Here is a 26,931-nt window from a genome sequence, read left to right as displayed (position 1 = left end):
ATTTTAAGTGATTTCAGTTTGACTGACAGCCCTAAGAGACAAAAAGCCCCCAATTAACAGCAGCATAGGTATGGGATGGGCAGTGGTAATGCAAGCTTCCCCAAATGCCAATGTATCTGAGCTCTGACCTAGAGGGGCCACCTTCTAGAGATGAGCAGGTAGAACAGTCTCCCTACTTTATCCAGTCCCTGCCCTCCCTACAGAGTTCTCCAAGATTGCCATGAGGTTTTTATGATGTGAACACTGGTGAATTGAGATTACTATTTCATTTCACTTTAACCACCAAAGAACACATAGATGGCAAAAACTTCAGATCACTGTTAATGTAGGCAAGAGTCACAGTGGTTTCCTAGAGGTCCAAAACTCCTTATCCCAATACCAGATTTCTGAGGTATCCCAATTCCCTTGTTTAAATATTTTGCTAGAAATAACTTGAGTAATCAAAAGATGCCAGAAAAGGCTTTTCTTTGGTGCCAGAGGAAATAACTAGCCTAGAAACAAAGGAAGTCATGTTAGTTTTGCTAGAAAATGAAACAAACATTTTAAATTACATTTATGCTGTTAAGAAGGTGTTATGGTAACTTTTACCAAATAATATTATAGCGGCAGTTCACAGTGTCATTTGATTCATCAATAAGGTTGTGATCAAGAAAAAATACACTAATGCTGCTGTAGTTCAAAAAGGCCGAAGCAGCCTAACTATCAGAAATGAAGAGGTTTTCATACTGGCAAAATTTATTTTCGTTCACTCTACAAATGCTATTTGGCAGCAGACAAGCTTTTTTTTTTTTTTTTTTTAATGTATGCAGAAGAATTGCTGTTGGCTTATTGACATGCAGATCAGGTACTGACTTCCTGTTAGCTCAGATGACTCAATCCAGCAATACAACTGGATTTCAGTACAGGAATGATAATAGACAGTCCAGCAATACATTAACTAATAACCAAAAAAAAACAAAACAAAAAAACCTTCACCACAGGCTAGTGCTGAAACTGCTTTATGCAAGAGGCACTTTATGCAAATATTCCTTTAACACAGTCTGACACGAACAACGCCAGATCGAAGTGGACACAGGGTTTTACAAGTGTATTTAGCACAATAGAATTCAATAACATTTGATTATATGTGTCTGAAGAAGGAAATAAAAAAGAAACCCAATTTAAGAATTCACTGTGTGAACAGGATTATTTTAAAGATCTGTTGATAGCACATGGAAATCTAGGAAATTCTTCATATACAGACACAATTTGGCTTGTCTTTCTTAGAATCATGGAAGTTAGAGATTGAAAAGCTCTATTATCTTATCCCACCCCTCTCTATGCCACTGAAGAACTGTTCCTCTACAGTAAATTTACTAGTGTTTGTCAATGCTAGTTTTAAGGTCTCAAGTGAATGGATTTCCACAACTTGTCTAGATAGATTATTCACAACCTAATATGTCTCTGTCAAAGTTTTCTTGATACACAATTTTTAATTTCCCCCCTTTCTTAATTCCATCCCATGTGAGCTGTTCCACTGATTTCAATAGGACTAAAAATATGCTTAAAGTCAAGCACAGGCTTAAGTGCTGTGCTGGATCAGGACCTAAATACTTTTAAATATGCAACAAAAGCTTACGAAATGGAGCATGTTTTTGAAAAATGTGATTTCAGTGTTTGAAGCCAGTTCATTAACACAGACGCCATGCAGATGCTACACAAAGAAATAAATCCTTGCATTTAGCTTTGAAGAATGAAATCCGAATCTTGCGCATAAAGACTGAGTAGGAGAAGTGTGGCTGAGTTGATGAGGTGAAACAATACCCTCCTTGCAGCCTACAGACTGGAGACCTGGCTACAAATCCCACCACACTAATTACCTGGAGTGTTATGACTACTCTAGCCACATAATCATGGATCCCATGGCTCCTCTCGGGACCAGCTCCAGCCCACTCCTCTCTCAGCCCCTATGTTCTTTCATGTTGTGGGAGCAGGCACCTCTTCATGACTGCTGTGCTCATGGATGTCTGCAGCCTTAATGAAGGGTTTAAGTGCTGTGGAAGATTGTACACTGTCTTTCCACACGGTAGGTGAATTTCCCCCTAAAGGGAAAGAGATGAAAAGAGCTTGTCTGCCACTAAGCAATATTGCTAAGAAGATAAAATATGTTGTCTCTGTGTGAAAACTTGCTAATTTCTTACTATTTCTTTATAACCTTACATCAATTTAAGTACAGGCATATCACTAAAGACTGAAATAGTATACCAGATTTTTACAAAGCTCTAGCAGATGTCCAGAGAGTAATTGCATAAAGAAAGTAAAACACCTGACAATAATGGTGAGAAAAACCAGTAAGGGTGGCTATTTGGCTATACATGTTATGGGTATTTTCATTATTATATCTAAAATATAGTTGCCACATTTCAGTATCAATAGTATAGGTCTTTTTGATTCTGGTTAACTTCTTTGTAGATGACATCTCTGCCTTCCTATGAAAGGTTTCAGAGTGGTAGCCGTGTTCGTCTATATCAGCAAAAACAACTCAGTTCTTGTGATCTACAGTAATATTCAAGTATTTTTCCCTGCTCTAAATTGTACCGATGAAATGAAATAAAATAAAACAATAAGCTGTCACTATAATGCCCTTTATTATCTGCATTACAATAGCACCTAGAGAATAGTGTCTTTTTGTGTTAGGCTCTGTACAGACACATGGTAAGAGACAACCGTGCCCTGAAAAGACAAGGCAGAAATGGTGGAAAAGGAAACAGAGAGGTGAAGTGATTTGTCCAGGGTCATACAGCCAGTCAATGGAAGAGATAGAAACAGAATTCAGGTCTCCTGATAGGGATTCAGGAGCTCTGAATTTAATTCCAGCAGTACCACAGAATTCTTGTGCGACTTTAGGTAAATCATTTAATCTCTGAGTGGCCTAGTCTACACTAGGAAAAGTATGCTGTTATAAATATACATGTATAGCTATTCTGGTAGCAAACCCTCCTAATGTAGACACAGGTTATATCAGCAAAAGAGTCATTTTGTGTGTGTAGCTTATGCCAGATTATACCAGGCCCCCAAATACAATAACCTATATTATTATGTCTACAGTGGACTAGTGCTGTTATAAAAAGAGTTTCTTTAAAAGGAAAAAAAAAAAATCACATCCCTAACCAACATTGCTATACCACCAAATATTTGTCTCAGCTTGCCATGAGTAAAAGGGAGATAACAGCACTTCTTTTACTCAAAGGGTTATTTTCAGGATAAATTCATCATCATTAGTACCCGAAAGAAGTTTAGTTACTATGGTAATTAATGTACCTAGATACATTATAGCTTTGTCCTTCTTTGGGCAGATTGTACAGAATATTCTTGTTCAAACTTTTAAAAATATAAATGCAATGTAGGGATATAATTTTGCAACTTCGGTGCCTTCTGCTTCATTCATGCTCTATTGAATGCACAATTTTATTACGTTCCCTCAGAAGTGTCAGAAACCATACTATTTACATTGCAAACACCACTGTATTAGCTATTTTTTATTTCTTTTGGCAGGACTAATTCATGAACTTGATCACAGGCAACAGAATTTTGCCATTTAATCAATAGTGAATGACAAATACTGGATGAGAGGAAGAAAGGAGAGCAGCAATGGGAAGGGGCAAATAATAGAAACGCACTACAACTTCATTTCAGACAGATCAGCCTTAGCTATTGACATTTTAGGGTGTTGCCATGCACTACACAATTGCAATTCATCTAATGATTAGATGGATAATCCTTTAGTCTGCTTATTTTTTTCAGCTAATTTTTAGGAACAAACTGCATCAAAAGAACCAGAAACTCATAGATATCAAATTATGCCCTAGTCAAAAATATACTACTTGAAAACTATTTTTATCTCACTGTCTTTTTCTGAAAGATGTTCAACCAAAGGCCAGTATGCCACCCACAGGTCTGTCATTGATATATGCCATCATGTGCCAGCAATGCCCCTCTGCCATGTACATTGGCCAAACCGGACAGTCTCTATGCAAAAGAATTAATGGACACAAATCTGACATCAGGAATCATAACATTCAAAAACCAGTAGAAGAACACTTTAACCTGTCTGGTCATTCAATGACAGACCTGCGGGTGTCAATTTTGCAACAAAAAAGCTTCAAAAACAGACTCCAACGAGAAACTGCTGAGCTTGAATTGATATGCAAATTAGATACAATCAATTTAGGCTTAAATAAAGATTGGGAATGGCTGAGCCATTACAAACATTGAATCTATCTCCCCATGTAAATACTCTCACACTTCTTATCAAACTGTCTGTACTGGGCTACCTTGATTATCACTTCAAAAGTTTTTTTTCCTCTTACTTAATTGGCCTCTGAGAGTTGGTAAGACAACTCCCACCTTTTCATGCTCTCTGTATGTGTATATATATCCCCGCAATATATGTTCATTCTATGCATCCAAAGAAGTGGGCTGTAGCCCACGAAAGCTTATGCTCAAATACATTTGTTAGTCTCTAAGGTGCCACAAGTACTCCTGTTCTTTTTTCATTTCTTTGAACATCAAAACAAATGATTGACTTTTAGCCTAATTAGCCGTTGATGATTGTCATCAATTGATCTTTGTTAAATACACTGCAGCATCTCTGCTTGGAGTTTATAAACTAGAATTTTGTATGTTTAAAGGGGAATAAAAGGGCTTACCAGAAGCCAATACATGGATTTAAATAAGCAGAGTATTATAAAAGAGACTACTGTCCTCCTTGTATCTAGATATGATGGAATTACCACATCTAACATACAGGTATGGGAATGTACATAAACACAGGAGTATAAAAGCGCAGGCTACATATACAATGAGCTGGGCATACCTGATTAAAACAAGTTAAAAATCACTTAATCTGCATTAGTATGATTAATGATGTGGGTCCCTTGCTAAGACATTGCAGCAGCCTTGAGAAATGGTGCAATTATTCCTTTTGAATAGGAAAGTTAAGAGACTTGTTACCAAAAGACAGCATGCACAATCTGGACTTTTAGTGGACTGCACCATTAAACATCCTAAACAGAGTTCCTGACCGAATCACTTTCTGACATTTTTATTGTTATGAAGTAAATTACAATTAATGAATAAATTGACCATCCTGCCATAATTAAAAATTAATAATCATTACTTCAAACTTACTTTGCTGCCACCTTAAATCAATCTCCGAACCTCCTCATACCCAGATGTTGACATTGTAACTGCTAAGTGCTAGAGACGGAAAAGATTATGTCATTTTAGTTCGCACCTCTGCCAGAGCAGGTTAGTTTTCCTACTCTTTCAGTGGTTTGTTCAGTCTAGTTTCAAATGTCCCAAGTGATAGGAGTTCCATCACTTCCATTTTGTTTTACAGTCTAATGAGCCTAGCTATTTATTTTTCAGTGTAATAGATCTCACCATTAGTAAGTTTTTTGTCCATTATCTCTTCCTATTCTTCTGTTCACCAGCCAACAATTTTGTTTAAAGACTTAGGGCAAAAAGTTTTAACTGTATTTGAAATGCAAATTATTGTGCAGTTATGTAAATAAACGAAGCTACATCTTTTCACAAGAAAATGTAAGCAACGAATATAGCTAGAGAAAGGGACATTTTGTGCATAAATTTGCAGCTAACTATTGCACAAAATACAAAGTATCAGATTTTTTAAAACAGTAGTGGGAAGTGTATGTAGGCAACTGAATGCTGACCATCAACTAGTAACTTATTAACATACCAGGGCCCAGGCCACATTCTCCCCTGTATCAGAACTCCAGCTCTGTACAGGGATGGAATAGGGCAAGGCCAGGAAATCGATTCTGGCTCCCTGGTTCTTGGCCCTAGTCCTGACCCTAATGCCACTTAGAGCTGCTGATAGATGTGTGAGAATGTTGTCTCTGACAGGCAGCTCTAGATTCTGCCACTGGCTTAGGATCCTTAATATACTATATAATATAGTATATCCCCACCTCCCTACCTGCTCCTCACCTCCAGCATGTCCTTATACCAGAATGAGGAGGCAGAGGAACAGACCCAGAGCTGGCACTATCAAAGAGTTCCCCTATCTCAAGGGAATTCTCTACTGGCTATCTGCTGCTAGTTTCCAGCTTCTTTGTACCTCCTGCGTAATGCTTGAAGGGCAGGATCAGATGATCCAGGTCAATATCCCCTCTTATCCATGCTTTAGTTTGTATTAAACAGATTCCAGCTATTCTTTTCTTTTTTCAGTGAACTACAGCAGCCACTCTAACCAAAACGAAAATCAGTAAGAGGCAAAATCTTATTTTAGAGAAACTGAGATATGACACCACAGGGCCTAGTTTCCACACTGACAGTGATCTGGTCATTCCACAGCCGGCTTCAAAGCTCTTTTCAACTTTCTCTCACAGTACTTGTTGACTATCAGTCTCGTGCCAGTATTTAGCCTTAGATGGAGTTTACCACCAGCTTTGGGCTGCATTCCCAAGCAACCCGACTCCAAGAAGAGCCGGAGCTCATAATGATATTTCCTGGGCATTTAATGGAAGTAGCTGTTTTTGTAACATCTGCAAATTTAGGCACACTTGCAAAATGTGCTTTGGGGCCCATACAGCTTGCAATTGCCACAACAGTCAGGAAAGGCTGCAGTGGGGAAACAGAATGGGGGGTAAGTCAGGTGCTGCTTGCACACTCATGGGGGCAGGAGCAGAGTATGGGGGGCCAAGGCACAGAAAAGAGAAAGGACAAGTTGAAAATTGGGGGCTGGACAAGAGCACCATCTCCCCTTAAACGGAAGGTGTTAAGGGTGCTACCTTAACAAGATGGATGGGGCATATTTGTGGGATGGGTTTACTGAGGTATTTAGGATCCCCTTTGGGAGGGAAAGAAGTCATGTGATGTCCAAATATTTGACATCCTTTTTGGAAATAGGTCATATTGTAAAGAAAAAGAATTAAAGAATAGGGTAGAAGGGAATTCAATTATCTTGCGGATTTCTCTCCTATACTTGGTCCCTAAAGAAGTTCCAAGTGAATATGGCTTAATTCACCATCTGTCATACCCATGGCAGTTGACAGTTAATGATGGACTAGACAGGCCTTGTGTTCTGTGCACCCAGGTAGCCTTGTGGGCCGTGGATGCTGATGGCCAAGCGTGGTATCAAGTCTGCTTTTCAACTGCTGCCAAGCTATCTTCTGACTTTAACCTTTTGGTTTTCTTTTCGAAAGACAATTTTATTTTGATAAAGTACAATGCTATACTGAGCAGTTATGTGGGAAGCTGGTTTATGGGAAGTAGTATATTACTTAGTGTATGTTACACTACGAAATTAGGTTGATTTAATAGAAGTAGATTTTTTAGAAATCAATTTGATACAGTTGATTGTGCATGTCCCCACTAAGGGCATTAAGTCGGCAGTGTGCGTCCACAGTACCAAGGCTAGCGTCGACTTTTGGAGCGTTGCACTGTGGTAGCTATCCCACAGTTCCCGCAGTCTCTGCCGCCCATTGGAATTCTGGATTGAGCTCCCAATGCCTGATGGGACAAAACATTGTCGCGGGTGGTTCTGGGTATATGTCATCAAGCCCCCCCTCCCTCTTTCCCTCCCTCCGTGAAAGCAATGGCAAAAAATCATTTCTTGCCTTTTTTCCTGGGTTACCCGTGCAGACGACATACCATGGCAAGTATGGCGCCTGCTCAGCTCACTGTCACCGTATGTCTCCTGGGCGCTGCTGGCAGACGCAGTACTGCAGTGCTACACAGCAGCATCCCCTTGCCTTGCGGACAGCAGACAGTGTAATACAACTGCTAACCATCGTTGTCGTCCAGTGGGTGCTTCTGGTTGGGGGCGCCTGGGTAGACATGGGTGCTCCTAGCCGGCCTCAGTGAGGTTGGTTGGGGGCGCCTGGACAAAAATGGGAATGACTCCAGGTCATTCTCTTCTTTAAGTTTCGTCTAATGGAGATTCAGTCCTGCCTGGAATATCATGCCAGCTGGAGGCTTCTGCCTCAGGCTGCTCTCCCAGTCGGCAGCACCGCGCGGTCACATCTACCCCTTGCTCCCATGGCTCATGAAGCCTGGACAGTAGTAAGGAGCAGTTCAACTATAGGCTGGGTGCATAATGGTGGTAGAATGTGTCTTTGGATATTTAAAAGCTTGCTGGCGCAGTTTACTGACTCAGTTAGACCTCAGCAAAACCAATATTCCCATCATTATTACTGCTTGCAGTGTGCTCCACAATATCTGTGAGAGTAAGGGGGACACATTTATGGCGGGGTGGGAGATTGAGGCGAATCGCCTGCTCGCTGATTACCCGCAGCCAGACACCAGGGCGGTTAGAAGAGCACAGCAGGGCATGCTGCTCATCAGAGAAGCTTTGAAAACCAGTTTCATGACTGGCCAGGCTATGGTGTGAAAGTTCTGTTTGTTTCTCCTTGATGAAAACCCTCCCCCTTGGTTCACTCTACTTCCCTGTAAGCCAACCGCCCTCCCCTCCCCCTTTGATCTCCGCTTGCAGAGGCAATAAAGTCATTGTTTAAAATTCATGCATTCTTTATTAATTCGTCACACAAATGGGGGGATAACTGCCAAGGTAGCCCGGAAGGGGTAGGGGATGAAGGAAGCACACAGGCGGGGTAGTTGTAGGGGCATCTCCTAGAATGGCATGCCGCTCATCATAGAAGCGGCATGTCTGGGGCTCTGACCTGGAGCGGCTGTTTGCCTCTCTGGTTCTTTGGTAGGCTTTACATGGCACTGCTGCGGGTCCCTGTTATAACCTCTGTCCTTCATGCCCTTGGAGATTTTTTTCAAATATTCCGGCATTTCGTCTTTTGGAACGGAGTTCGGATAGCACAGATTCGTCTCCCCATACAGCGATCAGACTCAGTACCTCCTGTTCGGTCCAGGCTGGAGCTCTTCCGTGATTCTGGGACTCCATGGTCACCTGTGCTGATCAGCTCGCTACGCTGGCCAAACAGGAAATGAAATTCAAAAGTTTGCGGGGCTTTTCCTGTCTACCTGGCCAGTGCATCTGAGTTGAGAGTGCTGTCCCGAGCAGTCACAATGGAGCACTCTGGGATAGCTCCTGGAGGCCAATACCGTCAAATTGCATCCACACTACCCCAAATTCGACCCAGCAGGGTCGATTTCAGTGCTAATCCCCTCGTCAGGGAGGAGTACAGAAATTGATTTTAAGAGCCCTTTAAGTCAACAAAAATGGCTTTGTCATGTGGACGGATGCAGGGTTAAATTGATCTAATGCTGTTAAATTCGACCTAAACTCGTAGTGTAGACCAGGGCTTAGATGACTTTTTGTTTGCAGATAGGGTGAATTTGGATGAGCGTGTTAGCCTGATGGACATTTTTCAGGCCCTGACTAAAAAATTGGGGATACCTCTAGTGGAGGAGAAAACAGAGTGGCCTTCCTCTATGCTGACCTATGTCAGGATTGAGCTAGACACACTGGCGACTCACTCAGGATAAGCTTCAGGAGCTACTGGGCTTGATTAGGAGAGGTAGAGCAGCCAAGAAAGTTGTACTCCATGAGCTACAATCTTTTATTGGACATCTTAACTTTGCTTGTTGGGTGGTAGCCCGGGGATGGGCATTCTGTGCCCAGCTTGCAGTAGCCACCACAGACATAGCCAGAGCTCACAATTTTTTAAGAGTTACTAGAGAGTTGAAGGAGGATTTGGGGGCATGGGAACAGTTTCTGTGCCATTTTAATGAGTGCCATTGTGCAGGGAGGAATTAGAGAATGATTTAAAGATCCACTCGAATGCTTTAGGAGGTACAGATTTTGCGGTATTTTACCAAGGCAGGTGGTGCACCCAGAAATGGCCCTTTTCCTGGTTATAGAAATGGGATAGTGCAAGTTACACATTTGTGGATTTTGGTTGCAGTGGTCACTTGAGGAACAGCATTTGCTAATAAAAGTGTGCATTTCTGATGTGACAACATGGTGGTAGTACACGTTGTCGATCATCAGTCCTGCAGGTCACACAGAATTATGAGATTGGTGAAAGCATTTGTACTACAGTATATAAGCTTCAACATCTGTTTCACTTTCCAATACATGCATGGGGTTGATAATGGCATAGCAGATGGAACCTTGGTGTATGATGGTTGCTAGTGCAGTGTAGAGATCAGTAGCTCTGAGAACACTGCAGAGCTATGAGAGAAGTTTTAATGATTTTGTGCAATTTCAGGCAGAAGGGCCTGTCACCCATATGGCCCATTATGGAGGAATGGATGCTGTAATACATGGTGTCATTCGAAACCCCAAAACTGGTGCTATCAACCATCTCCACTTGCCTATTGGCCCTTATGTTTATCAGTAGGCTGAATGGTTACCCAGATTATTGCAGCAGGTTTTTAGTGCAGAGGTTTCTAGTGGGGTGGTCTCAAATCACTGGCCCTACAGAGGATACTCGTCCCATCACTGTTAATACACTTAGGGACCTGGTGTGGTTCTTGGCATGCATGTCATTGTGGACAAGAGGGGGCCTTGCTCAGGGCAGCGCTTTTTGAGCTTTCATGATCAGCAGACTAGCACCTTGGTCCTGTAGGGACTTTTCTGGATGGGCTTTGTAATTGAGGGATATACACTGGGGCAGGAAAATCAGTGCTATTAACCTGGAGGAAGTCAAAGATGGATCAAGGAGGCCTGAGTGAATCCATTATTTTACAGGAGGCTGGTGAGCCTGTGGAGGCAGTGAGGGTACAGATGGCAATAAGGCCAGCAAGAGATGGATCCCTCTTGACTCACAGTGACAGGAGTCCCCTCACAACACACCAGTTTGTTACAGTTTTAAGATGGGGACTGACAAGGTTGAAGCTTCCAGCACAGGAATTTCATTCCCACTCATTCAGGATCGGGATGGCAACAGCAGCGGCCCAGCTGAGTATAGGGACTGTGGCAATTCAGGCAACTGGGCATTGGCATTCAGAATGTATGCGAGACCCCGGGTGGGGAATCAAGTGTTAATTTTCCTTTGCATTACAGATGCTGACAGATGGGCCAGCCAGATGGTGATGTGGATTTGCGGGCACACTATTGTTTACTGAGCACATAAGCAGGCTTCCAGGCTATTTGGAAGTTTGCAGCTGGGCCTCAGTGGTGAAGCAGTACTGGGCTTGCATGGGCGGAGGGGTATGATATGGGACCAGCTGTTGCCTCTTCTGTACACCATGGTGGCCAGTGAGTACGCACCAGATAGAACTGTGGTTCACCTCGGGGAAAATTATTTGGGAATGTGAAAAGGGGTGGACTTAATGATCAGCTCTAAGAGGGACTTGGGACAGATCCTGGAATTTTTCCCTGGAGTAAAAATTATTTGATCAGACATGTTGCAATGCAGGGCATGGCAAGGAGCTGTGAAGTCCCCTCAAGACAACAAAGCTAAGAGGTATGTGAATAAGGAGGTGGCCAAATTCATGGGGATGGTCAGTAACTTCTCATCCAGACATAGCATACAGGGAACCAGAATTATTCAGCAAGAATGGGCTCCTGCTGTCCACATATTTTGGCCTATATTAAAAAGGGCATTCGTAGATGACTGGGAATCCAGCTAAGTATGGGGTGGGGGAGCAGCGGGGAGGAAGCCAAGCTAACTGCTGGTGCCTCCTTGTGGTGGATGTCCAGCACAGGTACTCCACAGGGAAGGAATACAGAGATCAGATAAAATGCATTGGTAAAGGATTTAAAGGAGGTATTCTTTGAAGGAGAGGAAAAAGGAAGGGTTTGTGGCAGCAGAGAGCCAGCACCCTCCTCCTTTATAGCCCACCTTAACTCTAATTTGAGCAATGGAGTGGTGAGGTCCTTGCAGCAGGTTGCCTGGGATCCAGGATGGGTAAAGGGGTAGGGCTGACAGCAGCTCTCCTTCCCACCCCCAGGTAGATGTACATGATTATGGAATTACTTTCATTGTACACTTGTATCTGCTGGGTACTCCCAGACATTTAAGAATAAAGTTGCAGTCTAATTAAACAACATCCGGTGCCTCCTGTCCTTCTTCCAGCTTAATCAGACAATAGATTATGCATGGAAATCTTTATGCACCTCCAGAGTTAAGCTTCTACCCTTTGGAAAAGCAAGAACAATCAAGGAAGTTGTAATACAAATTCTAACATTAGTGTAATGTTAAGGTTATTAATGTTAATGCTGAAAAGACCAAAAATGCTGCAGTTAATGTTGAGTGCGCCATCTTAACTCTCAAGTAACTGTAACACCCTTCTCACTTTTTTCATACTCCCCCTTAAGCATGAAAGGGGCTTCCTGTAAATATCTGCCAATTGTCCTGCTTGAGAATCAGAGTTGAAGTGATTGTAACATGCGTCATTCACACATTTAATTATATCTTGTGGATGCTAAGAAATAAACGAAAATAAACCCTCAGACAATTGCAATTCTATAGTCGGAGAGTTTTCCTGGTGTTGGATCTCCAGACATAGCTGTTTTATCCTTTCCTCGATCACCTTGAATGCTAAATAATACCACTAAATAATGCACAACATTTTGTCACAGTCGCTGCTTGGTAGCTCAAGTGGAACTTCACTAGAAAAAACAATACTTTAGGATATAGCTACACGTCAATCAAGATGTGACACTGCAGCACATGTAGGTGCACCCAGGCTAACTTTGATTGAGCTCGCTTGCTAAAACAGACGTGATTAAGCCACCACAGGGGCACAGGCTAGCTGTCAAAACACGTACCCAAAGTCCCGGATGGGCTTGTACTTGTGCAGCTAGTCTGTGCCAGAGCTTCATTTTTTTCCCCATCAAGCTAGCTCAATCACACCTAGCTTGGGTACGTGCTGCAATCGCACCTCCCAACTGCAATGTAAACACACCGTTAGTGTTCACACAGTAATTGCCATTGCCATGAGATAGCTCTGTAAACCTGTGTTGCCTCTATAGCCATTACCCTGCCCTTAAACTAGTCCTGAAGATGGCTGGATAATTAAAATCTGAATCTCAAATAGTAATATATTAATCACACCTTTTTTTAATATTACATGTAGTTGATTTATCCCATTGATGTCCCTCTAACTGCCGAAGCTTTGAAAAACTAATGAGCCATGGAGGATGGCTCAGCTTAGACTGTTTTCAAATTTCATGAAGTGAGATAATGCAAATGAAAAGTAGGTATGTGCTGAGCCTTCCAAAGCTCTGATAAGGTGTTAATAAACCTTAGCAAATTCTGATTAGGGCTGTCTCATTACGCACATTGCATTCTCCACAGATAGCAGTGTTGGTAAATTAAAGCTCCAGAAATGCTAAATTTGAATTTGATCACCTGAATGAGCAGTGATAAGTAACAAAGAGCAAAACACAAAGTACCCCTATTATTTCTGGAGCTCTTTGTGCAGATTGGGGGGGGGGGGTAATTTTTTATCATGTCTGTTCTATTTCTAATCTATAGGTCCTATTTTAGGAGTCCAAACCCCACAAAACACAATATTTTACTATGCAAAGGGTTTTAATGGCAAAAGTGCAGGTGGCCTATATGATCATAAAGTAATAAACTAAGCAATAGCAAACAATTTTACCAAAATATTTCACATTCTTCAGAATTATTACAGTTTATTAGAAAACTGATGACTCTGAGATGACTCTGTTTTGCTGCATCAAGAATATTATTCCTAAATACTCAAATGTGTCAAGCAGAAATATTAGAAAATGTGCTTTTCCACCTGGTAATAAATTCCTGGATAGATGGAAGTAAGTGGGTTATTAAGTGAGCGTCTTGTTCAACTCAGAGAACTTCCTCTACTTCAGACATCAAGACACCTGTTTATACATAGATTTGATAGGGTTTCCAGCCATCAGGAGATGACACATGATTGCAAACCAGAAAAATATATGCTTCTAGTTTTAACTCTGCCGCTGACTTGCTATGTGATCACAGAAAGTCACTTACCCTCTCCATGCCTAAGTTTCCCCACCTGTAAAATGGAAATGAGGATCTCAAACACTGAGATTTGTCGATGAAGAGGTCTCTAAGTGCTGTTATTATTCTTACCTTTCTTCATCAGTCTATATGACGTCAGATGGGAATCACGCAGCAGAACCAAGGGTACAAGTAATCAAGAGGAGTCCCGTAGATGAGAGCAGAGGAGGAGAAGTAGCATGGAGGTGGGTAATGGAGTAGTGTAGAATATGATAAAGCAATAAGAGAAGCTAAAAAAATTCTGAGAGCCCACAGAGTTTGTGCTGGGACAAGAGGAAGGAGTATTCTCTTGTATCTGTTCTATAGCAGATCTAATGATTTTTCATATTGGTCCCTTGGATGAAAATCCTGGCCTCACTGAAGTCAAAACAGTTTTGCCATGGATTTCAATAGGGCCAAGATTCCACCCCTGGTGTACCATCATTTTGCTGTGAATGATTCAGCATAGCTCTATCCCACCATATGCAACATCTATGCTGTGTAGCTTAAATAATCCTCCTTTCCCAGATGTGTTTGTAGTACAGTAGTAGTGAGCAGGAAAAGGGCTTATAGAAAAAAGTTTAGGATTGAATAGAGATTATAGGAGACAGCAAAAAATATTATTATTTGTACTACGGTAGCTCCAGAGGCCCAACCAAGATCAGGATTCCATTGTGCTAGATGTTGTACACACACAAAGTAAGATTGTACATTTTGAGGGAGACACTATTTAAATGGACAAGACAGACGCAGGTTAAGAGGAGAAACATAGGCACAAAGACATGGAGCAACTTGGCCAAGGTCACACAGCAGATCAGTAAGAGATCCAAGAATAGAAAACAGAACTCATGACTCCTAGTCCTGGGGCCTAGTAAACTGGCCACTCCACTCATCCAACATCTAATTGCCAGCTGTGTAAATCTTTTCATTAAAAATATATAAAATATGAAAAATATTTTGAGCTGTCTAGAACTATAGTGAACAGGGTTTTCGTGTGTGTGTGTGTGTGTGTGTGTGTGAGAGAGAGAGAGAGAGAGAGCGCAACCCCAAAAACTTTGTTGGTTCCTTCCTTTCCTAATGAATTATCCATTTTCTAGAGGAAAAGAATAAGCCCTCAGGCTTGTCAGGTCCACACTTTTTTGTTCTGTTCTAATACCTCTGACACTTATCCATACACTTCGGTTTAATTAAAAAGTGTGGCTTAATGAATATTCTGGGGATGTAATACTTAAATAGTGTAATTCAAGGACAACTTTGTTTTCCAAGGCTGCAATCACAGTCACCCCAATCAAAATAAAATCAATAAAGTGAAACTCAGCAAATCAGACAGCATTAATAACTACAGATCCCATCTTAATCACAAAAAACAGTTAGCAGCAGTCAAATGCTTTTATGTGAATTAATCTGGATAAAGCCTCTTTCCATGCCAGCTCCATACAGCAAAATCCATTACTTCTTACACTTTTGGAACATATAGAACAGCAAAGCATTGGCTTATGTGTGCTTCCCAAGGAATGCAAGAAAAGAAAAGTGAATGTTGCCACACTCCATTCCCCTCTTCCCCTCCCCACCCACACTCTTCTATTCCTGTTTGATTTGTACTGACAATTCCCTGCAGAAGGGGATGTAAACCTGCCAAGTATACATATATTTTTGGGAAGTGTTTTGGTTGTGGGTTTGCTTGTTTTTTTAATCAGTTCAGCAGACAGTGCAAGTCTCCTAGGTCAGTAGTTGGTCTTCTCCATTCTGATACTATTTGTAGTTGTGTCTGCCTCTGCAGATAATGCGATGGCTGCAAAATGTGTCAGAGAAATGTGAGCAGAATTCTAAGCAGGCACTATCTGTTGTTAAAGCACTATAAAATGTGGATTAAGAAGGCTGAGTGCAATGCAATTAGAATCATCACACCATGGTCTTCCAGATGACCAGTAGCCTATAGGTCTTTTCTTTAGTATTGTAGGAATATTGAGGAAATTATTATACCACAGAACACTGACTGCATTGACTTAATACTGACCACAACTTCCTCACTGTAACTTTGTTCATAATGCTATTGTTAAGGCTCTGACAGCATTTCCATCAGAACCTCTTTTTATTAAGGTCTTATAAAATGAATCATAAAAATGTGTGCATGCAGGCAGTCAAACCAAAGGTCCAGCTCGGGAGCACTCAACATTTTAAAGGGAATTTAGTGTTTTTAACAGCCTTGGAAACCACAGTTCACTTTATGCACAGCTACAGTTAGGGTAAGGGTAATGCAAAAATTCCCCTATGCTTTCCCGTCAATGTTCCTCATCAGTGACATAGTGAAACCAATTCTAAGAGTGAGAGGATACTTTAGTCTCATTGACCATTCATTACTAGTCTCTCAGCTGAAGCAGACATGAGATACCTCTTCATCCCAAGTGGTGATGGGGAAGCTTGTCCACTAGGAACCAGCCACCCGAAAACAGTCAAATGCTAGGGACTTTCAAGTCAGTGAAGATGTAGGCTGGAATCACACTGGTAACTGGGAGGCAAAAGGCTCAATATTGATGGAAAGGGAGTTGAGAGTTACAAGATGGAAGAATTAGGTCATTGTATTAAAAGTCCACCACGCACCATTTGAGCATCACGCATTTCACTTTATCCAAAATTTGTTGTAAAAACAAAACAAAACAAAAATAGCTTAATTTTTTGTTACTCTGTGCAAGGACCAAAACAACTGGGGTTTTGTATTCTTCAAACTTAAGAATCACAGGACCAGATCTTGGTGTAAATGGTCGGGGGAAAGGGGTAGGAGTTGACTAGGCTGCAGGTGGAGGAGGCAGCTTGTTCTCCCATTTCCCTTTCCTCCTTAGGTATGGTCCCAGCAGCAGGCGTGTTTGTCAGTAGGGCTGGATTAAGGCAATGGATTTGAGGTCCATGTTTAGGGCCCCAGCTTCTGGAGTGATGTGACTACATCAGACATCATGCTTTCATTAAAAAAAACAGTCAGTGTCTAGCTCTCATGACCTCACAGAAAACTTCAAAGTATGGCCTGATAATGACTGATGCACTGCTCTGATGGGTCCCCCCAACACCACCCTGGCAGAAAGCAGACTCCTCTGGGCCAAGAAGGTGGCCTTCCTTGTCCTTTTCCTGCAGGGAAAGAGAGGGGGCTGTTTCCTCCTCTGCTGTACCAGAGAAGGGTTACTATTCCTGGGACAGATGGTAGCCTGTTGCGGCTATCCCAGCCTCTCCCGAGTGGGAGAAGGGATCCCTGCTCCTGCATGGGGCAGAGTGAGAGCATGAGATTAGGGTAATGGGGGACCCAGGTTGTGGCATGACCAAGGATCTGGATTGCCTAATCCAGGCCTGTATATGCTTGTATGGAAGCTTCCTTCATAATCATCTTTCAGCTCACTCCTGTGTTGGAAGGAGCCAAGTATGGTACCTCCATAGCCTGTGAATGGCTGTCCTGGGAATGTGAAGATCACAATCGGCATTGGAATCACCCTTCTCCACCCTTTGAAGGGCTCTTGGTGACTGACTTCAATGAGATTACTCACATGCTCAAAGATAAGCATGTGTTGACATGCTGTGCTGAATGAGGCCAAGAGTACTCAGCAACCTGTACAACTGCACTCAGGCTCCCTTTCCTCAGTCCCCACACTTACCCTTTTCTGCTTCTCATCCTCTCTTATACGTGCCAAGTTCTCCCTTCTTTCTGAACTAATTCTTCCTTCTCATAATTCTCAACTCCCTTTCCATCAATAGGCCCAGCAGGAGGCAATACAGTCTAGAAAGTAAGGAATTCTTTGCTATGGATAAGCAACACACAGGTGGATTTTCAAAGGTCTTCTTTAGAACACACTCTAGAGGATTTGGCTGACCAGTTTTGGGAACTCAGGAAAAAATGGGAAATGCTTGGTCTTTGAAAATATTCAGTTGTGTTCAACAGGATGCCCAGCAACTGGGATTATCTAAGCACTCATCTGAGCTATATAATCACAAACATGCACTTTGGATCACAAAGATATTGGTCTGATTCAGCTTGTGATTTGGAAATACCCAGTAGGAACACTGAAACTGCCATAGCAAATCAGACCACTTGTCCAATATGGGCTTCATAGTCAATTGTGCAATACTATACACTGGGAAACCTTCTTTTACGGTGTGGTTCGAGCTGGTTATTTTATTTTCTAAGTTTTACTCACTCCAATATTAAATTTCAAATTCATCTCAAAGATGAAAATCTCATTCTAGTTCTTGTGTGACCACATCACAAAACCACCTCACAGTTTTGTCCAATGAGCTGTCTTTGCTCAGGAAAACTTAAGACAGTAAGAGAACAAGTACTATACAGTTAGTATTGAGATGCTTTGAAGAGATTGGCATAGAACAAGTTAGTATGGCCCACCTCCACTATGTCCAGTTGAATCAGCATTGCTGGTCACTGTACCATCAGGAGCACAATATTCTCTTACCATTTAAAAAAACCCCACAAATTTGTAAGAGTTCCAGATTTTTCTAAACATCCACAAATTAACACTTGATTAATATAATCTATGGAAGACAGGTTACAACTTGTGAGAATAGAGTGACCAGATGTCCCAATTTTATAGGGACAGTCCCAATATTTGGGGATTTTTCTTATATAGACTCCCATTACCCCCCACGCTCTGTCCCAATTTTTCACACTTGCTATCTGGTCAGCCTATGCGAGAAGTATACACTATCATCTCAGTTGGTGTTTGGCAAACCTCAAAGAGTTCAGTTTTTTTTTTCCTGGATAAGCACTCAAATTATTCACAAGTCACCAAACCTGGTGGTGGGATCCTTCTTGCCACAGTGCCTACCTTCCCACAGCATTCTCAACCTCTAACGTGCCACTATCACAGCTTACTTGATCTATTGCTCTCCCACTGCCAGTAAGTAACCCATCCCGACCCTGACCACAAGATTTCCCTGAAGAACTGCTCCCTACTGGGTTTCCTCTTCATGAGCTGGCCTGCTCTTGTCCTACAATCAGAATCCATTGATCTCCCTGTTGAGACCTCTGATCTGATTTTACGTTTTGTTAGACTGACTCTTCCTTAAAATTTCCATGTCAATCTGCACTGTAAGATTATAAAATCACAGCACACCATTCCCTTCCTTTCACTGGTTGAACTTGAGGGATGGAAATAGGCTCAAGTCTTGATCTTATTTTATTTGAACCTGTTCCAACCAATTCAACTTCAATGGCAGATACATTTTCAGACGAAAGCAAACTACAACAAATTAATTGTGCTTTTAAGGTTAACAGCCTTGGAGGTGCCATTGCAGTTCTCAACAGCCTGAGTGTGTCTGATATTAACTAAGGGAATCTCATATTAATACTCTCTTTCCTATATCAGAGAGATGTTGTGAGGAATAATTTATCTTTGTAAAGTTTTCAGAAGATAAAAACTGCTGTTGGATTAAGTATTACTTAATCAGTGGTTCCTTTTTACGTAGCAGCCTATATGGTTTCAAAGTCAGAATGATGTTTCTATTAAAATATTAAACAGAAATGTTGCAAAATTAAGATTCTCTGAAAAGGCTTCAACTGGTCATAGTGTATGACTATTGTGCCTCATTACACCAGCTTCATTTACCATGCAATGCCTAGGAAAAATAGAGTGATGAATGAATCAAGTGTTTGTTGGTTCATGTCACATCTTTAACTTTACTTTAGCATCCTTTCTGGGCATTATAAGCATGTAAAGAGGTTCAGACATTATAGCAAATATGGTATAAAAACTAAAGAATAAAGGAGTATAAATGAGCCATTAGTATATAAATCGAGTAGCTCATAGCATAAACATCAGACTTCTAAGACTATTTATACCTTTTTAAGTCTCATATTTGTTCTCATTGTTTACAAAGTTTTAAAGGAAAAAAGCAGCCCACACCTATGTGTCTTTCCTTTAAAAAAATAAATTGAAGGGAGGAGAGAGAAAAGAGGCAGCAGGCGTGTGTCTGGACTTCCTCTCAATCTTCTGTGCACAAAAATGGTGAGACAGAACAATTCTTTTTTAAATTAACATAGGGATTGCCATAGTGCATCGCCATAGTGGATCGGACCCATGGTCTAGCTAGTCTAATATCTTGTCTCCACTATAGTGTAGACATATCCTTAAACCCTGAAGCATATCTCAAAGTACTAAGGAATAGGATGTTTTACACTTCCCTCTGAAGCCTCTGATGATGTTTAAATATAAATATATAATAGTATAGTAAATGAAACAATGAATCCACACTACTGTGGTTCTTTTGGGTAATGCTGATCACTAATTTGGCTCCTGAACCACAAAGGTCTGAGTATCATTGATCTAATTTTTAGGGGTAAACCAGGCTTAAGTCAGAGTTTTAATGTCTCTTCCCATATTTAGGTTAACATTAACTATTATAAACCAGGATATTCTTGTTACCCATATAACTATCCAATCCACTTTTAATATTGCTATGTTTATGGCCACGATGACATCATATGGCAATGAGTTCCACAGTTTAATCATGCATTGTGCGAAAAGGAATCTCTTTTTTAAACAGTGGCAAGGTTACATACAGTGCTTAGGGGCCTTGTTTTTTCAAACTTGGTGCGTAGGGAGGTGGGTAACTCAGCAAAGAATGATTTGAAAGAAATGGAATGGTTCCATTTTCATAGATTTGTGACACTTTGGATACACGGGATCAGGGATTTTCACCTGTTACATTATCTGTACATGAACTTCCAGCTAAAGGATTATTGCAGATGTTTGATACTTAAAGCTTGAAACTGTAGTCCATGCACATAACCAACGTAACATGCAAATCAAATGAAGTCTGCAGCATTCTTTGATCCTTCACACTGTCACCTTGGAGTTGACATCAAGGCAGTAGCATCACAGGCCCCCCTTTCATTTCTGAAGATCAAAAGGGCAAATAAGCACTATTAGGCCTGATCTTGGGCAAATAAGCACTATTAGGCCTGATCTTGTTCACAGTAAAGTCAGTGGAAGTTTTGGTTTTAAAGGCAGGCCAGCCTGATTCTCACATGAGAGAAAGTCAGATACAGAACTGCACTGCAGTGCAACCAGTTTTAAGTAAGTGGTCAAGCAAGCCACTCATCTTCAGGGACATGCAAGGGTGCATAATCCCACAGTTAAGGGGTGTTCTCTGAATAAAACAGGCAATCAGTTCTACCGCCTTGGTGGGGACCCAGTAACTGCATCCCCAACATGGTCTTGAACTGTCACTTTAAGTTATAAAAAGCATACTAGATCTTATGACCCACAGTACACAGCAAGAATCAGTAAGCCCTCTCTTTGCATCTTCAAGAAGAGACCCCTCCAGTTCTGAGAGTTCAGCAACCCTTGCAGTGCCCAACGTGGCATGCATTCCAAGAGGAATTGAAAATCTTACAAGAGGCAGATCAGTGGACCCAACAGGGCACTGACTGGATCTCACTAGAACCCGGAGGAGAAATGGGTCACTCAGTATTCTCCCTTACAAGGAGTCACTTCCTCTGCAGGGCTAGAGCAAATTGCCAGGCCTCTCCTCAAGAGGAGGAGAGGGTAGCTTGTGCCTGATGGGGGAAGGAGGGATTGTGGGGCAAATGGGGAAGGAAGGTCCAAAATCCGGGCTAGAAGCAATTTCCTTTCATTTTTTACACCGCTGAGTCCCCCTTGTGGCAGCTTTATCTTAGTATTGCCCAAATATTTGTCCCATTTTTAAACAAATTCACATCTGTCGTGTTCATGTCCCATTTGTTTTTGTTTTCTGCAAATAAAGTAATCAGGTTCTAAAGGCAAAATAGCATGGTGAAAGTGCATTTCAAACTTGCATGGATATTTCTAAAAAGTCTATTTTAATTTTTTCAGGGAGTGGGGGAGAGAAGAGGATAGATAGAGAACACCACCGGAGGATCTGTCTGTTTGCATTTTGTGCGTGTCCGATAAGAGCAATAGCAGTCCATTGGCGTTTGGGGGTTTTAGTACACATTTTTTAATGTTTTAATGCAATATACTTTCCCACTGGCAAGGTTCTCTCTCATTCAAAGGGAAGGCTTCCTCTAAACTCCTTGTCTACGGTGTTCTAATGCAAGAAATTGTACTCAATCTTCTACAATTTGCAAGAAGACTCCCAAATCCTTCACTGAAATTTCTCTTGCCTCCCCATTGTACACCCACTTTTGTTTGACTAGTTACAGGCCTGTGCTGTAAGTGTAAGATGGCTGTTGCAATTAGTGCAATTTTGTCTAACAAATGTGTTACATGCTTTAAAACTGGTCAAACCAAAAATAAAGTTAAAGCCCAGAATACTTTCTCAAAATGTTCATGAGGGTCATGCAAGTGAGTGACACTGTGTGGAAGAAACTGTTACAAAACAGTCTGATCCCTTTGAAAGCTGATGACAGCTACTAGTAGAGGGCTTAAAAGAGTTTAGTGTATTTCCAAGTACTCTCCAAAGTTTCTTCATGAATGGGGAGAAGTTCTAACTTTTTGACTGGACTGAGCTAAATGGACAGATTAAGTGCCACATTATTTGTCTCTAATTAGAATAAAAAGACTGCATTGCAAATGGACAGATCTTTTCAAATGCCTACAAAATTCATCAGTGACAGGCATTGAGATCAGGGGAAAATCCATTAGTAGCCAACAATCCTATGGAGTAAATAGGAAAAGATGTACAAAATGAAACAGTCTCTGCAGTGAACAAATTACCCGTAATTAGCTGTTACCCTGTCTAAAAACAGTACAGTAGTGACACCAGATATCTTATCTGCACTTCACGTAAACAAGCCTGTTCTTTTCTGCCTAGCTGATGGATATTATACTGCATATACTCTTATCACTGAAAGAATTCAGGTACTCCCTGCGAGCTAAATCCGGAGAGCTCCTGACCTGCTATATTGCACCTTTGACTCATTCCCCTTGAAGTTTCAGGTACACAGCACCTTTCAGGATTCAGTTCCACATGAAATCAGGAACCAAATCAAAAGACTTATTCCTTGCCTTTCTGTTTATATTCAATACTACCATAGTGTGATAGAACCGAGGAGGGCTTTATTAAGTAACAACCTGTTTTTCAGAAGTGCTGAGCACAGAAGCACCAGTAACAGCATTACTCTGGATCTTTAAAAATCAGGTTACAAATAACTCATCATTTCTGATATCCAGTATCTGTTTTATAAATACAGCAGGCAAAAAAGAAAAGAGCTTCAGTATGAGACAGTGTCTGAACTACAGGATCTTGAACTGGCCATTCATATGGTTCACTATACAGAGTGCTTAGTAATTAGATATGAAGTGACCAAGGTAAAGGGGAAAAAAAATCAGCTTCCTCACCCAATCGCAGTTTTATTAGTGTGAATATTTAGTATCAAGCTTGCAGGCTAGTCTCTGCTGTGGTAGCCTGTGACACGAATGCTGGATTTACAAAGAGAGACAAGAATAAGGTTTCCTCTAGAGACAGCAGAGGTCAGCAACCCACCGCCAGCTCAAAGCAAAGAGTGAACCTCGTGGGACAGAATAAATATAGGAAAATATGGAGAGTGAAATGGAGTGAGACAACAGAGAGAAAGAGCAGGGAAACCAAAGACAAGCAACACAAACAAAATAAAGATGTGTAAGAGATACATGAGAAGGATGAAGTAATGTGAGAAAAAGGAGGTGCACATAGGAAGGGTAGAAATAACTTAGTTTACAGTGCACATTCTTAATTGTCACATAACCACCTACTCTTCTCTCCACCGACTTGCCTAAATGACCCCTTTGTGGGGCAGTCTCAGGGAGTTACAGTCCACGTAAAAATGATCTGATTAATGCCAAGGTTTAACAGAGGAACTGGTCAAAAAATGAAAAGCAAACTTGTGAATAATCCGTTAATACGCTGAGGGCCTGATCCAAATCCAGCTGAAATCAACATGAAGATTCCTACTGCCTTCATAGGGTTTTGGATCAGGCCCTGAATGAATCAATGAATATCTGACATATATTATTTAACCAATTCTATTTAACTCTGAGGTATGTAATTTACATGTTGGGCAACACAGTAAATAGCAGAAAGAGATTCCCAGGCTTTTCTACTTTTATCTGGAAGGAAGAAAGTCTATTGGCAAGAGATTAAAGATTAACGTAAATGATGCCAAGTGCTAGTGCCCTCTTGCGTTCACCTCTGCCTTACAAACCTCCTGCAATATTATATTCTGCACTATTTTTCACTTTAAATGACAGTTCTCCATTACCACCAAATGAACTCTGGCTCATTCCACTGCTAAGGTTGCACAAAACTACACACACTGAGATGCAGATCTAAAGAAACAAGACAGTTAGGATTTCCCTCAGATACTCATGTTAATTCCATCTTTCTGACACCCTTATGAGCTATGTCACATATAAAAATGTGCACCACCTTTACCGCATAGAAATGCAAGTTATTCTTACAAGGAGTTATTCTTACACTATGCTTAGTGCAATTTTTTTGTTTGCTTGTTCATTTGTTTTGATTTGGGGTTAGTGTAACAATATTTATGTGCAGCCAATTAAAGCAAGTACCTTCCAAAGTGCAATCTTAAAATTTCCCCAGAGCTAAACTTTAAATGTACATAATTATTCAGCCAAAGGCTCGAGACAGAATAGTTTACATTTTTAATAATTCTCAGTGAAAGAATATTCTACCAAAGAACCACTTAATTAACATACAAACAGCAAAAATAAAATAGCAAAAGTGTGACAATTGGTAATTTATAACAAAATAAGTAACTTCCACATGAGATTTCTAATATTTTGTTTAGGATGTAAATTATTCATTCGTTGAACAGATCTGAAAGAACAACTGTTTGTGGATGCGTTTTTACTGGCTTATTTTAAAAGGTAACATCCCATCATGCAAATCCTTGAAGACCTTCTATTAAAGCAACAGTTTTTCATCTATAAATACAGCGATCATCTTTCAAGTCAGTATGAGCCAATGGTTATAACAACTGTCAGAGATTTACAGATAAGTCTCCCCTATGTTTAGCAAATGTTGACTTTGTAATAGTTTCTAATGTATATACTTTCCTTAGGGTTTTTTTTTTTTCATTTATTACTAAGGACTTAAGCATGCAAAGATGATATTTTTAGCATGATTCACTCCTATTTAAAACAAAACTGTACAGAAGAACAACTTAGGTACAAAGGGTCATTGGATACACAGCATCACCCTTTTATACCCCAATCATTATGGCAGAGGGGCAGTGGGCATAAGCTAAGTTGTATGTCAGATGAGTTTCTTTGAAAGCAAACTACAGATACTCAACAAAAACTCTGGCCATGAGTGCACAGAGTGCTACTTCTTCAAGCTTGTTCCACACATCTCATCACCACTTCTTGAAGGAACCAACCAGATCTCTTGCTGTACTGTTATTGCTTTTCTGCCAGGCATTGCATTCATGTGATACCCTCTGGTATACAAGGTATGTAGTGGAAGCTAATGTTCATACAGTCTGTGTTGCAACATGCAGGGAATCTTGTAATTTACAGCACATTTGCAGGGGAACTTGCCACTTAAATCAACTGATTCTACCCCTGGTCCTACTCTGTTCTGTATGGACACACCTGTCATAGCAATTAGCTGAAGGAACTAATGGAGTGAGGTTATGTGCATTAATCAGACAGTATGCAGAGAAGTTCAACTGGATGGGGTTTATGTCTTGCGGGGAGAGGAGTCAGACTTAGAAAAATTAAATCCTCTTGACCTCTGGTAGTTGTTTCATAAAACTACATTACATTATTGTACAAGAGATGGTCAGACTCCAAGCAACATCCCCACCATCCTCTCCCATCTGTATCTCAGCTGATTCCAATTCAAGGTTTTGTGAAGGATGAAAAATTAAAATCTTCCTCTAACTTTTGGTGAAGCCAGCCTAGTGGCAGCAACAGAAGATTGTATACCACGCTTATCACCATGGAATGTGAGCAACATGGTGACAAGGTGGATAATACAGAATAGCCAGACTTCTACTCACCTGGACATTTATTGCATTACAGTAGAACCTCAGAGTTCTGAACACCAGAGTTACAAACTGACCAGTCAACCACACCTCTCATTTGGAACTAATCAGACAGCAGCAGAGATAAAAAACAAAAACAAAAAACAAGTACAGTACTGTGTTAAATGTAATCTACTAAAAATAAAGGGAAAGTAACATTTTTCTTCTGCAGAGTAAAGTTTCAAAGCTGTACTAAGTCAATGTTCAGCTGTAAACATTTTAACAACCATATCATTTTTGCTCAGAGTTACAAAGATTTCAGAGTTATGAACAACCTCTATTCCCGAGGTGTTTGTAACTCTGAGGTTCTACTGTATTTGCATTTATCAGCCTTTTCTACCTCCAGAAAGAGCTTATATCTTATTTATTGATTATTTTAAATATTCACCTACTTCTACTTTTATTCCCCACCTGACGTCATAATCCTATGTGGCATTACTATGAACTTCTGTATTTCAAAAATAAAAGAGGCATATAAAAAGTAGCAGAGAAACTCTTGAGAAACAAAAATCTCCTTTACCAAGAAAGAATCCTTAGAAATAAGCAATGAGGTAAAAGAAACAGAATATATTCCATAAGTTTCTATACGGACTGTTTCCATATGGGATTAATAGCTGTTTAATACCATAAAGTAATAGACAACACCAGATGCCCCTTATGTAACATCTTGCCCATTATTAAATGGGATTTTGTTTGTGTCAGAAAAAAGTGGTATTTTATAATATAACCTAGAGATTCAGTATGTATGAAGAGTCTGCTTTGAACACCTTTTAAACTATTAGGAGTTCAAAATTGTACCATATCTCCTTGAAAACCTAATTTTCCATAGGTTTTTCAGTCATGTCTCTGATATGATTTATGGGCCGACTGTCACAACAAGATGGGTATTCTTAATACAGGAATGGTCAGCCTTTATCTCCCTCCTACATTAATAAGACATTTTTGATTAGAAGGCCAATTTTGGAAGCACACTCCCCCTCTTCAGAACAGAGAGCTCTTTCCCATTTGTAATACTGCATA

General features: G+C 40.7%; 1 protein-coding gene across 3 annotated transcripts in view; it reads right to left on the bottom strand.

Moving 5' to 3' along the window:
• The window catches only part of GRID1 (glutamate ionotropic receptor delta type subunit 1), an 814,231-nt gene that overhangs the window by 285,280 nt on the left and 502,020 nt on the right, over positions 1–26,931 (bottom strand). The gene's annotated exons all lie outside the window — the stretch shown is intronic.

The sequence above is a fragment of the Trachemys scripta genome, chromosome 7 (genome assembly GCF_013100865.1).
Source record: "Trachemys scripta elegans isolate TJP31775 chromosome 7, CAS_Tse_1.0, whole genome shotgun sequence".
NCBI lineage: Eukaryota > Metazoa > Chordata > Testudines > Emydidae > Trachemys > Trachemys scripta.
The sequence above is the reverse complement of the archived record's forward strand: the minus strand, read 5'-3'. Positions and strand labels throughout refer to the sequence as shown.